An 11,752-nucleotide genomic window follows, 5' to 3' on the forward strand; every position below is an offset into this window, starting at 1 on the left:
TGGAGGCCAAAGAAGGAGCATCCCATGGGGAGCCGTCTCTCTCCTGCTGGCTACAGAATCCGTGGCTCAAACCTAGGCAATGCGACTTTGGAAAAGGTCCCAGGCTTGGGGGCTGGGGGGAGCAGGAAAGGGCTGAGAGGTGCCGACCCTTTTCCCATTCCCCCAGGATCACCTGAAGGACATCCCTCCGAAGGGAGACTGGGCATGTGTGAGGGGTTAAGGATGGAGGCAGGATGAGAATGGAAATCCTCACTCCTTAGGGAGGGACTTGGTCACTAAACTTTAAGAACATAGTTACAATGGGGGCACCTGGGTGGTTCAGTCAGTTAAGCATCTGCCTTGAGCTCAGGTCATGATTCCAGGGTCCTGAGATCAGGCCCCGCATCTGGCTCCCTGCTCAGCAGAGAGCCTGCTTCTCCCTCTTCCTCTGCCGGCCACTCCCCCTGCTTGTGCTCTCTCTCTCTCTCTGTCAAATAAATAAATAAAATCTTAAAAAAAAAAAAAAAGAACATAGTTACAATGGCTATGATTTTTTTTTTTTTATGTTGAAGATGGTGAAGGAAGAGCTTGTTTTGACTCCCAATTCAAAGCCATTCTTAGGCTGGTACAGAGAGGCTGTCAGGTCAAACAGATCCAACAGAGACCCGGATCCCAGTGCCACCAGCTTCGGGTCCCAGCAAGTGTGTTCGTCGCCCTGAGCACAGTCTCCTTGCCTGGAAAAGAGGGCTGATGCTAACATCGACAGAGCTGACCCTGGAATGAAATCAACCAGCAGAGTGACGTGCCCAGCACCGCATAGCCCAGCACTTAGTGACCGCGGGGATGTCCCGCCAGCCTCAGCTTCCTCTCAGACCTTGCCAAGCCCGACTGCATGTGCCCAGAGAAACCCTCCTGGCCACTTGGCCTCTGCTTAGTCCCAGCCAAATGACTAGAGGCGCCGGGAAGCGGATCAAAGGAAAAGGCTCTTCTCCACAGCCCCCAGGGAAGGGAGGGAGGGCGGGGACCTCAGTTCCCCTTGCTCTAGGGCCCAGGGAGCAGCCCTCCACACCAAGAGGTCCAGGGGCTCTGAGAGGAGATCTTAGCAACTGTGGTCCAGAGACCCTCCGCAGCTGTGTTCTCAGCATTCCGTTTTTAAAAAAGATTTTGTTAGAGAGAGAGAGCACAAGCAGGGGGAGCGGCAGGCAGAGGGAGAAGCAGGCTCCCCGCTGAGCAAGGAGCCCAACAGGGGGCTTGATCCCAGGACCCTGGGATCATGACCTGAGCCAAAAGCAGATGCTTAACTGACTAAGCCACCCAGTCATCCTATTCAGCACCCCGTTTACTTTAAAGATGAAAATAATTCAGGAGAGAGCCTGGCTGAAAACTCTTCCTGGGTTTAGGACGTCGGAAGACCTTTCTTGGAGCAGCCTCTGGACCATCTGCCCTGGATGTGGCTGAGCCTGTCCCCGTCTGTAAACCTGGGGTAACCGCCATTCCCACCCTGTCTGGGGGGAGGGGCGTGGGGTCCTTACGGGAACAGTGACGGAATGGAGGTGACCACACTGGAATGCTCTGTCCCCTGTGTGGTATTACACTGATCTCCACACTAGAAACTAATTGGGAGCCCGCAGTTCAAGTTCAAGCAGCCGTGGGCCTGGAAGGGTCTCACCAAGGTTTTGCATGGCCTTGGAGTCCTGGCCGAGTTCAGTCCTGCCTCCCACACGTATTGCCTCTAACGTTACTCCGCCTCTCGGGGCCCAGTTTTCTCATCTGTAAATGGGGATTGAACCCCGCCACACACCCCCCCATCAGGTGGGTTCGGGGAGTAATAAAGCTCTTAAAGCGCTTGGCTTTAATACACGCTAAATAAACAGCTGGGACGGGTATTGCTAAATAGATACCGGAGGCAGCTGATTGCAGTGTCCCCTGCGGGGGGGCTTTACCTCTGCGGCTTTGGGGTATCTGAGCGGGAGCCGCTGGGGCGCAGCCTGGAGAGCAGCGAGAGGGAGGCGCCTGGTAACTGGCTGTCGGCCCAGCCCTGGGCACTGCTGCCGGGAGCTCCGGCGCAGCTCCTCCAACCTCCGTCCTACTTCTTCCAGCCCCGAGCGGATCCTCCCGACCCGGCTGGGGCGAAGGCCGGCTTCTCTGCGGGAGCCGCGGGGACCCGCGCTGAGCGCGGCCTCCGGGCCGGGCTCCTGGTCTAGGGCCGAGGCGGGATGCGCGGGGCCGGGCCTTGCTTGGAGCGCGGCGTCGGGGAGGCAGGCCGGGAGCAACGGTCCACCCGGGATTTTTCCCCGCCCAGGAGAGCGGGGCTCAGCGCCCCGAATCAGCCAAACTCCTCCGGTCGCATGGAGCAGCAACGAAGGCCTGGGTGGTGGGCAGCGAGGTTTTCTTCTCCGTGTGTCCCAATCTCCAGTTCTGCGCAAAGTCGCCCGGAGGCGCCTTTTCCGCACGCGGCTTCTCCAGCAGAACTTCCAGACCAGCCCCGCACAGGCCTCTCTCTCTCTGGCGGATCCCCAGGCCCACACTGCCCCTAAGTCCTCTGCAGATCTGGGGAATGGAGACCACGCTCCAAGCATGCCCTCCGCCTCCACTTTCCTAGGCCCCTCTGGCGAATGGCATTTCCCCTGCAGGGTCCGCAGACGGAGAGCAAAGGAAAATGCCAGGGAAAGAGGACAGGTTGTAGGGTTTGAGTCTAAAAAGGGATGCCCTTTTCCTTCTGTCTTTCCTTCCCCTCAGACAGGCACGTTGGAAAATAAGCCAGAATTTTCAAAGAATCAGGATATTTGCTGAGGAATGGAGACTCCGAAGAGAACAGGCAACCCCATAGCTTTTCTTCTCTCCATAGGAACCCAGGCCCTAGGAACACAGTCCCTCCAACAGATATGAATACAGCTACTGTGCATCTTTCCATGAAGTAGAAATTTCCCAACCAGGCTGCAAGGAATGTGAATTTTCATAGGTACACTGAGCGCTTGAACCACCAAGAGGCCAGAAGAGGGTCTATTCAGGTGATGTCTAAACACAACCAAATTAGAACATGAAAACCAGAAATCTTGATTCAGATCTTCTATGTTTAAATAAAGGGGGGGGGACACTTTTGAAATATCTAAATAATGGGAAATATTCTTAAATATAGTCATCTCACTGGGACTCTGGTTGGTGGATGTGGCAGACAGAATCTGGGATGTCAACTAGTTACTTTCTGGTCTAAAAACAAACATATCCCCGACGCACACCTCCTTTGAGCCTCTGCTTCTCGGCTACAAAATGGAAAGAACCCAAGTCCCACGTAGATGGTGGGAATTGACTTCGGAGAGCTCAGAGTGGAGAGGTGGGAGGGCGGAGGGAATGGAAAAGTGCAGCAAGCCCGGAGTCAGAGGCTCTAAGATTAAGTCCTGGCTCTGTGTCTTTGATGGCCCCTGGCCTCAGTGTTCTCATCTGTAAGAGGGGGCTAATACTGATCTCACAGGACTGCTGTGAAGAATAAACAAAGTAATACACGTGCAAGAACTTTATCAGTATCAGATTTTCGCTGGCCTACCCCAAGTTGAAAGGGGACCACAGCAAGGAAAGCAATGGTCCAGCTTGGGCTCTGGCCCAGGGATCGGTATGAGCATCCCCATGGCTACTTGATGCCCTGACATGTGGCTCCACTGGCTCAGTCTCCCCCTCTGCCCAATCCCAGGGGAAGCGAGAGTCCACTGGCCGCAGGCCTGTCTCAGCCCCTGTTTGCTTTGGCCACGTTGTGATGGCCCTGCTGGGTTTGCCAACAGGATTTTGGTGTTTGCTCTCCTGCCTCGCATGACTGCTGAGGCAGCTGGCATTCTGCTCCCAATCACCCCGCTGACCAACGACCCAGGTTGCTCGTATCAAGAGGGCTCGGTCTCAGCTCGACGACATCCTGCTGCTTCCACCTCTTTCTCAGATAGATGGGGGCCCTTTTCATTCCTAAGACTCCTAGGCTTGGGAAAGGAGGATGGGGGAGTGATGGCACAGTCTTTCCCTTTAAAAGAGCTGCCCAAGAAGTACATTCTCAAGGATTGAGAGGAATCAGGAAATAAGCCAGGAAAAGAAATCAGACAGAGAGCCAGAGAAACCAGGCACCGATTCTAGATTTTTTTTTTTAAAGACTTGTTTTGCTTTCCCACATTTCTTTCCTCATGTTTTCTGGGGATAGTAGATAGTTCAGGAATAAAGAGGAAGCGGGACCCTTGCTGAAGGTCATCCCAGACCAGTCAGAATCTACGGGTCAGGAGAGTCATGGTGGACGTATGATTAGCAAGTGCCTGATGGGAAGAACACATGCTCAGAGCAGTCACAATCCCTCCCACCCCAAGGCAGCTCCTGGAGCCTCCGGCCACCTCCCCCAGCACGCAGTGTGCACTCAGGAGTCATGAAATAGGGGCGCCTGGGTGGCTCAGTCATTAAGCATCTGCCTTCGGCTCAGGGTGTGGTCCCAGGGTCCGGCGATCGAGCCCCGCATCAGGCTCTTCTGCTGGGAGCCTGCTTCTTCCTCTCCCACTCCCCCTGCTTGTGTTCCCTCTCTTGCTGGCTGTCTTTCTCTCTGTCAAATAAATAAATAAAATCTTAAAAAAAAAAAAAAAAGGAGTCGTGAAATACTCTCCACACGACACATTGCCTGCTTGGCATTCCCAGGCTGCTGGTTAATAACTTAGAGTCATGGCTGAAGAATGCAAAATAATTGAAAGCAATGCTTAGTAAATTGCAGTTCCACGGTCTTCATTGCCTTCCTAACAATTTGCAAAACCCATTTCATTGCCTTTTTAGATTCCTTGAATTGAAACGCCACTGTGTGCTGTAATTAAGCTAAGTGACATGCCAGCTGTAAAGACAAGGGTTGTGAATGATGACATTCGGCTCATGCAATCATCCAGTTCGGGTGGGGGAGGACGCTCCAACCAGCTGCCCATCTGCCTGACTGCTGCTTCTCGCCAGACTGGGAGGAGAACTGGAATCTCCAATGGCCCTTTTAAGGCTAGGGAGAGTTTCCCCGGCCTGGGCGAGGTGGGCTAGGGGTTGTCCAGTGTGGGGTGAGCCAGATCAGTGGTTCCCAAATATGGCCATGCATCAGAACCCTCTGGGGGAGCTTTTTTTTTTTTTTAAGATTGTATTTATTTATTTATTTATTTATTTATTTATTTATTTATTTATTTGACAGAGAGACAGCCAGCGAGAGAGGGAACACAAGCAGGGGGAGTGGGAGAGGAAGAAGCAGGCTCACAGTGGAGGATCCTGATGTGGGGCTCGATCCCATAACGCCGGGATCACGCCCTGAGCCAAAGGCAGGCGCTTAACGACTGAGCCACCCAGGCGCCCCTCTGGGGGAGCTTTCTAATCCAGGTCGACGCCCTCCACCAGAATGACTACTCTGGTTTTCAGGGGATAGGAGCCCACATGTCTTTTCAGCGGCCCAGGTAGTTCTGAGCCTGGAGAACCTGCCCCGTCCAAGACGGCTATTTTTAACCATCTGGTCTTCAGGAAAATAATTTTTGCACTTGGAGGGGATTCCTTCAGTGCTGCTCTTTTCAATACATCTGGGGACAGGAATTCACCCACCTGCTTTACAAAACGGATGCTCTGATCTCCATTCCCCCCAAAGCTCCTTCTCCCAATGTTTCTATTTTCTTTGAGGGGACTCTGTTCTTTTCTTTTCTTCAAGTAGGCTCCGTGCCCAGCGTGAAGTACGATGCAGGGCTTGAGCTCAAGACCCTGAGATCAAGACCTGAGCTGAGATCAAGAGTTGGACACTTAACCAACTGCGCTACCCAGACACAGGACTCAGCTCTTTTGAAGCTGTCATTGTTGTTCCCTTTTTCAACTCCCTTCCATTCACTCAGCTGTGATGTCCCAGCTCTACAGGGCTTTTCTCGCCTGCCTCCTTCTCTTTCCCGTGGCCTGCCACCCTAAAGGGGGGTTCCAAGGGCTTGAAATCCAGGCCACCATAGAAGCCTCCTAACCACTCTCCCCCATTGGGTCTCCACCTGCCAGTCATCCATTCTACCATTTCCTACCAGATTCGACTTTCTAATGCTAAAATCCCCCATTCAAAACCTCCAGTGGTTTTCCACTGAATTATGTAAACACTTCCCAGAATAAAACATTTTAGACCCTCAATATTCACTCATTCAGCAAACATTTACTGAATTTTTATCGTGTCCGGGGCACTAGGCTAAAAGCAGGGGATATAAAGATTTAAAGACATGGTACGGCCCCGCAGAGAGACAGACACATAAACAAGTTCACCATCACGAGGATGAAATCAACAACGGCACCAGGGTCTCCATTACGGTCTCACACACTATCTTCCCATTGTCACCTCCCAATTTTCCTTTCAGATCCAGCCAGATTGGACTGGACTTTCCTTCTCGACTGCGTTCAGGGCTGCTTTTGTTTTCTTCGAGACCGGTATGCCTCATACCACACCTCATATCCACTTCTAAAAATCATATTGTGGAGAGCCTGGGTGGCTCAGTCAGTTAGGCACCTGAGGCTTGGTTTCAGCCCAGGTCATGGTCTCAGGGTCGTGGGATCGAGCCCCACCTCAGGCTCCACACTCAGCGGGGAGTCTGCTTGAGATTCTCTTCTCCCTCTCCTTCTGTCTCTCTCCCCCGCTCTAAAATAAATCTTTTTGAAGCAATTTAAGATCGTATTTATCTTTTCCTGCCATCCCACATATCACCTCCTCTGAAGAAGGGGACTTGATCCTCTCAGCTGGTGTGAGGGTATTTCCTTCTCAACTAAGGACACTCTTTGTTAGTGGCCCTTAACTCAGGCCAGCTGTCTGTGGACCTGCCTTACTCCATTGCACACTCCACGGGGGCAAGGTCTGCCACAAGCATTTTTTGTCCCCCACAAGGATTCGGCAGACCGTTGCTCTGCATAGCCCTGTGGGTAAACAGGCAGGAGGTACATGGGGCCTGCCATTTTGCCTTCTCATTGGATAACCCAGACCTGTTGAAGTCTCTAAGCAGGACTGGCCACATGATGTGGTGGGTGTAAAATGAAAATGCAGGGCTCCTCGTTCACAAAATGCTCAGAATCTCAAGAGGGTGATAACAGAGTGTTTAACCAAGGGCAGGGCCCTTCTAGGTGTGGAGCCCTGTGAGACTACACAGATAGCATGTGCGTGAAGCTGGGCCTATTTCTAGGATCAAGGGTGCTGGCACCACATTGTCCCCTAGAAAGACAAATAATTCTAACTTCACCTTATTAAGACTTCCTTTTTATCAGCTTAGGAACCTTGAGTGGCTGGGGCTGGTGACTAGGGAGAAAAGGGGAGAGATGTAGAGGTTCTAGAAAGCCCCATTTCAGCAAGTCATACAGCTTTTGTGTGGTCCAGACTATAATCTATAGCAACCTGATAATGACAATGGAAAAACTGGCCTCGAATCAGTCTGTCTGGAGGCTTCTAAATGGCATTGGGAAAGGGCTGGCAAAGGGAGAGTTAATTTTTTTTAAGTCATCTCTACACCCAACATGGGGCTCAAACTCACAACCTCAAGATCAAGAGTCACATGCTCCACCAACGGAATCAGCCAGGTGTCCCAGGAGGGTTCATTTTTTTCTCGTCTCCCTCGTTGTAATCCAGGCTTCCTTCTTCTGCCATCCATGTGGGCCTTGACTTACTTACTAAGAAGAACTCTACACCAGGAGTCCTTGAAAACCAGGCCTAGGTGGACATGAAGGTGTTGTGTTTATGTGTGCTTCAGAGCTGGACACAAATGGCTTCTCCACTCACTACTTTGGATAATTAAGAGAGGAGTACCGTAGGCTTTGAGTATCCCAGAATCCCCTGACATCCTTCAGGCCAGAAACTCATCCCATTAGGACTTCATAAAGCAGAGCCGAATCAACATTGTGATGCCGGTTCTCGACTTCAGATCTCACCCTTCTCCCACCCTTGCCCCATACTCCTCCTCCAAAGCTCATTCCTGGGATCTAACTCAGAAAGAGCAAGTGAGGCAAAGTCTTGGATCACATTCTTGGAGAGGGTAGAGAATGAACTGGCAAAATGAAATGTTATGCCTGGAGTTTAGCCAGGGTTGACGTTGGGCAGACACATGGCAGCCACGGCTCCCAGCAAGGAAGGCAGGGCTTACCCATTCATCCAAAGAAATTCTTCAAAGGCTCCTGACGCATGTTCGGGAAATTTGGAGCTTTCTTAATGAGGAGTGCTCAGGAGAACTCTCTCTCCCACATCCGCCTTCCCATTCTCACTAAAGGATCAGTCTCACCATCCCGACATTGAGCATGGCAATTTATTTTATTAATGTACCCTTCAGGGGAAGATGCGTCATGTCTGCAGGTTGGTGGAAGAAACACCTGCAGGCTGGGTACTCTCACCTCACTTCTTCATCAGCAAGATTGATGTGGATGTGGACTGGTAAGGGAGGTAGCAGAAAGGTGTTGGGCCCTGAGGTGGCTCAGGTGGGAGGTGGTCTGGTCTATACCCGGTAAAGTGACACCTGTCCCAATTCCCTTACTCAGGACTCGAATTCTCCATCACGCCTCACCCTTTCTCTGTCTTTTCTCTTTGGGGTTGAAAACCAACTGACACAGACCTGAAGGCTTTGGATTCCTGGAAACGTTGAGTCCTTCTCTGAAACACGCCTCCCCTCACATTGCTTTACCTGGGAGGAGTGTTCTGGATGATGGTGCCAGTTGAGGGACCCATAGGAATGCCACTTCTGGGGCACCTGGGATGTGTCCTGGGGCAGCACCAATACGTCTCAGAAGTCATGGTCCTACAGCACTGTAAGCTAACTGGGAGGGCACAAAAGACAAGGCTGTTGGCCCAGTGGTGTTCATGGAAGGTAGTTACAAGACCAGGATATCTAGATGAGGAAATAAAACTTTCAGTTGACTCTATGGACATTGTAGACACTTTAAGAAAAGATAAATCATTTCCTGGGAGGAAGAGGTGGAAAGGAGGGAAAATGGCAGATATCCAGTCTGATTCTGAAAAGAAAAAAAAAATTTTTTTTCTTAGATTTTCCTTTAAATTGGCCTCTAGAATATTCAGGTCAATTAACTGTCATCACCATCCTGTCTAGTAGGTCAGGAGGCACTCAAGTGATCCACAGCCACAGTCACCAGAAACTCATTTTACGTGCGCACCATTCATCTTCCTACATCCTTACAGCGCCAGACATTTGATATGGACCATTTAAGGGCAGCCAAGATGACTGGTCAGAGACAAGAAGCAGTAGTGGTCACGTGCTCAGGTGTAGGAGCTCTGAGTGCCCTCGTGCAAATTACTTAAACTCTCTCACTCTTGGCTTTCTCGTTTGACAGAGAATTACAATGGCACTCACCGCATAGAGTTGCTCTGAGGGTTGAGAGAGTGTATGCAGAGCTTTTAGGACACCAAGAGCAAGTGTGTCGTGCTTCAGTCCCTGTTGGGCTCGTCACCATCAACGCAGTGTCATTACCGTCCTCACGCTCATGACCATCATCATCACTCCAGCTACCCTCTGTTCAGTAGGGTGCCAAGCACCCCACTTGAGCAAGCTTTTAATCATCTTAAAATCTACAAAATGTGCTATTTAGTCCTTAAAACTCAATTGTTGACAGATCTGAAACCCGGGGCTCATTGACCGACCCGCTGTGAAAGTGGATCCAGAGGAAGGATGCTGCGATTATAGTGATTTATGTAGAATCATGGAGGAATTTGTCAGGGCCCCCTTCCTCACATGGGTCACGATGGAAGAGCCATCATGCTCTTTGTCCAGAACCCATCACTCATGTGAGGTTGGGCGAGTCATTTACTGTCCCCAAACCTTGATTCTCTTCATCTGCAAATTGAGGATAAAGTAATGATGTCTTCTTGCCAACTTCACAGCATTGACCTGAGGATTACATGAGACGGGGTATCTCAACTTGATGTGTGGAAGGTATTACACTGACCAGGAGAGCCCATGATCCATCATTGAGACCTCTGCTCTACTCTCCTTCTTTCATTCAACCATTGTTTATTATGCAGAAGCTCTATTCTTCTGCCACATCATCCTCCATTTGTAAATCAATGCGTCGATAGCCGGGCATTGCCCTGTACGCAACGAGATTTTATGACCTTGCCTTGTACATGTCAGTCTTCTGTGGACTGATGAATTGGGGATTTTTAGAAGCCATCATTTGACATAAGAGCGGAGGGCCAGCTCTGAGATCTGGTGACTCCACATGGCATTCTAAGAGGCCCCGCCTGATCTTGGCTACCTCTGCTCCCTGCAGAAATGCCTTCACTGAAGAGCTATTTACTACGCCCTTAGCTCCAAAGGAAGACTACTAAAAATGCCACTGGAAAGAGAGATGGTATGGTTTGGGAATCAGAACCAGCCGACTCAAATCCATGCTCTGCCACATAAAAGCTCTGGGACCTCCCAAAGGTTAGGCCTTATGCTTTTTGAGATTCCATTTTTTTTCTTTTCTAAAGGGCACAATGGTGATGGGAATGAAATTTGATAAAAAAAAATATATGTAGACGTGTTCTGCCACTTAGATGGTAGGCTACCCAAGAAGGGGCAACTATGACCATCATTAATATTCATTAAAAAGTCAGTGCTTTCGGCCACTGTCCACCACGGTAGTAAATGTCTGTAATAGGAGACTCCGTATGACAAACTGCTCTTAGAAATTAGAGCCAGGGAAACAAGTCTCTTCTAAAGAACTATCCACCTATTTATCTTTACTGTTGAACTTATTTTTACTCATTTAGGAGAAAATATCAAAAACTTCTCAGCTAAGAAAATCTCCGAGTTTCTCAGGGGTCTGAACCTAAGCTGGACTTGGCTAAAGAATGACACAAAGATGATGAAATGAGCGTTGGGTGTAACATACAACAGATGAGTACCTGAGCTCTACATCCGAGACCAAGGATCCACTATATGTTAACTAATTGAATTTATTATTTCTTTTAAAGATTTTATTTATTTATTTGAAAGAGAAATAGACAGAGAGGGAACACAAGCAGGGGCAGAAGGAGAGGGAGAAGCAGGCTTCCCGCAGAGCAAGGAATGCAACGCGGGGCTCGATCCCAGGACCCTGGGATCATGACCTGAGTCAAAGGCAGACGCTTAACGACTCAGCCACCCAGGTGCCCCAGTTAACTAACTGAATTTAAATAAAATAAGTTAAAAAGAAAAGAATGACACAAAGAGGGACACCTGATGTCAGAGGTTCAGCTAAGCGAGCAGCTTTCCCTGTTTCCAGCTCACCATAACCCAGACCTGGTGTTGAGTCCCCAGTCCCGTAAGTGCCAGTATGGGGACGCCTGGGTGTCAGAGTCGGTTAAGCCTCCAACTCTTCGTTTCGGTGCTTTCTCTTTCTCCGTGATATAAATAAATAAATCTTTAAAAAAAATTTTTTTTTAATTTTAGTACTGGAAAATTGCAAACCAAAGATAGTAATGGTGAGTTTGACCTCCATAAGGATCGGAGAGTTTTGTCCCAATAAAAGGCCCACAGGTCAGGCCTGGCTGTCACAGGTTCCTCCACCCAAGCCTGGTCTAGATGCAGGACAGTCTTCACTACCACACCTGAGATACTTAATCAAGAGACAGATTTCCAGGGTCTCATCCCAAGCCTTTTGTGTCAGGATTTTCAGGGGTGTGACCCAGAAAACTGTAGGCTTAACAAGCCCCCCCCCCCGACCATGATTCACATTGTCAGGGAAGTTTGGGAAACATCAGGCTCAGTTTTTCTCTGAGGGTGGTGAGAAGGGCATTAGAATCGTGGAGAAGACCTTCTCAAAT

The sequence above is a fragment of the Ursus americanus genome, chromosome 23, assembly GCF_024610735.1.
Source record: "Ursus americanus isolate L20-20 chromosome 23, mUrsAme1.1.p, whole genome shotgun sequence".
Taxonomy (NCBI): domain Eukaryota; kingdom Metazoa; phylum Chordata; class Mammalia; order Carnivora; family Ursidae; genus Ursus; species Ursus americanus.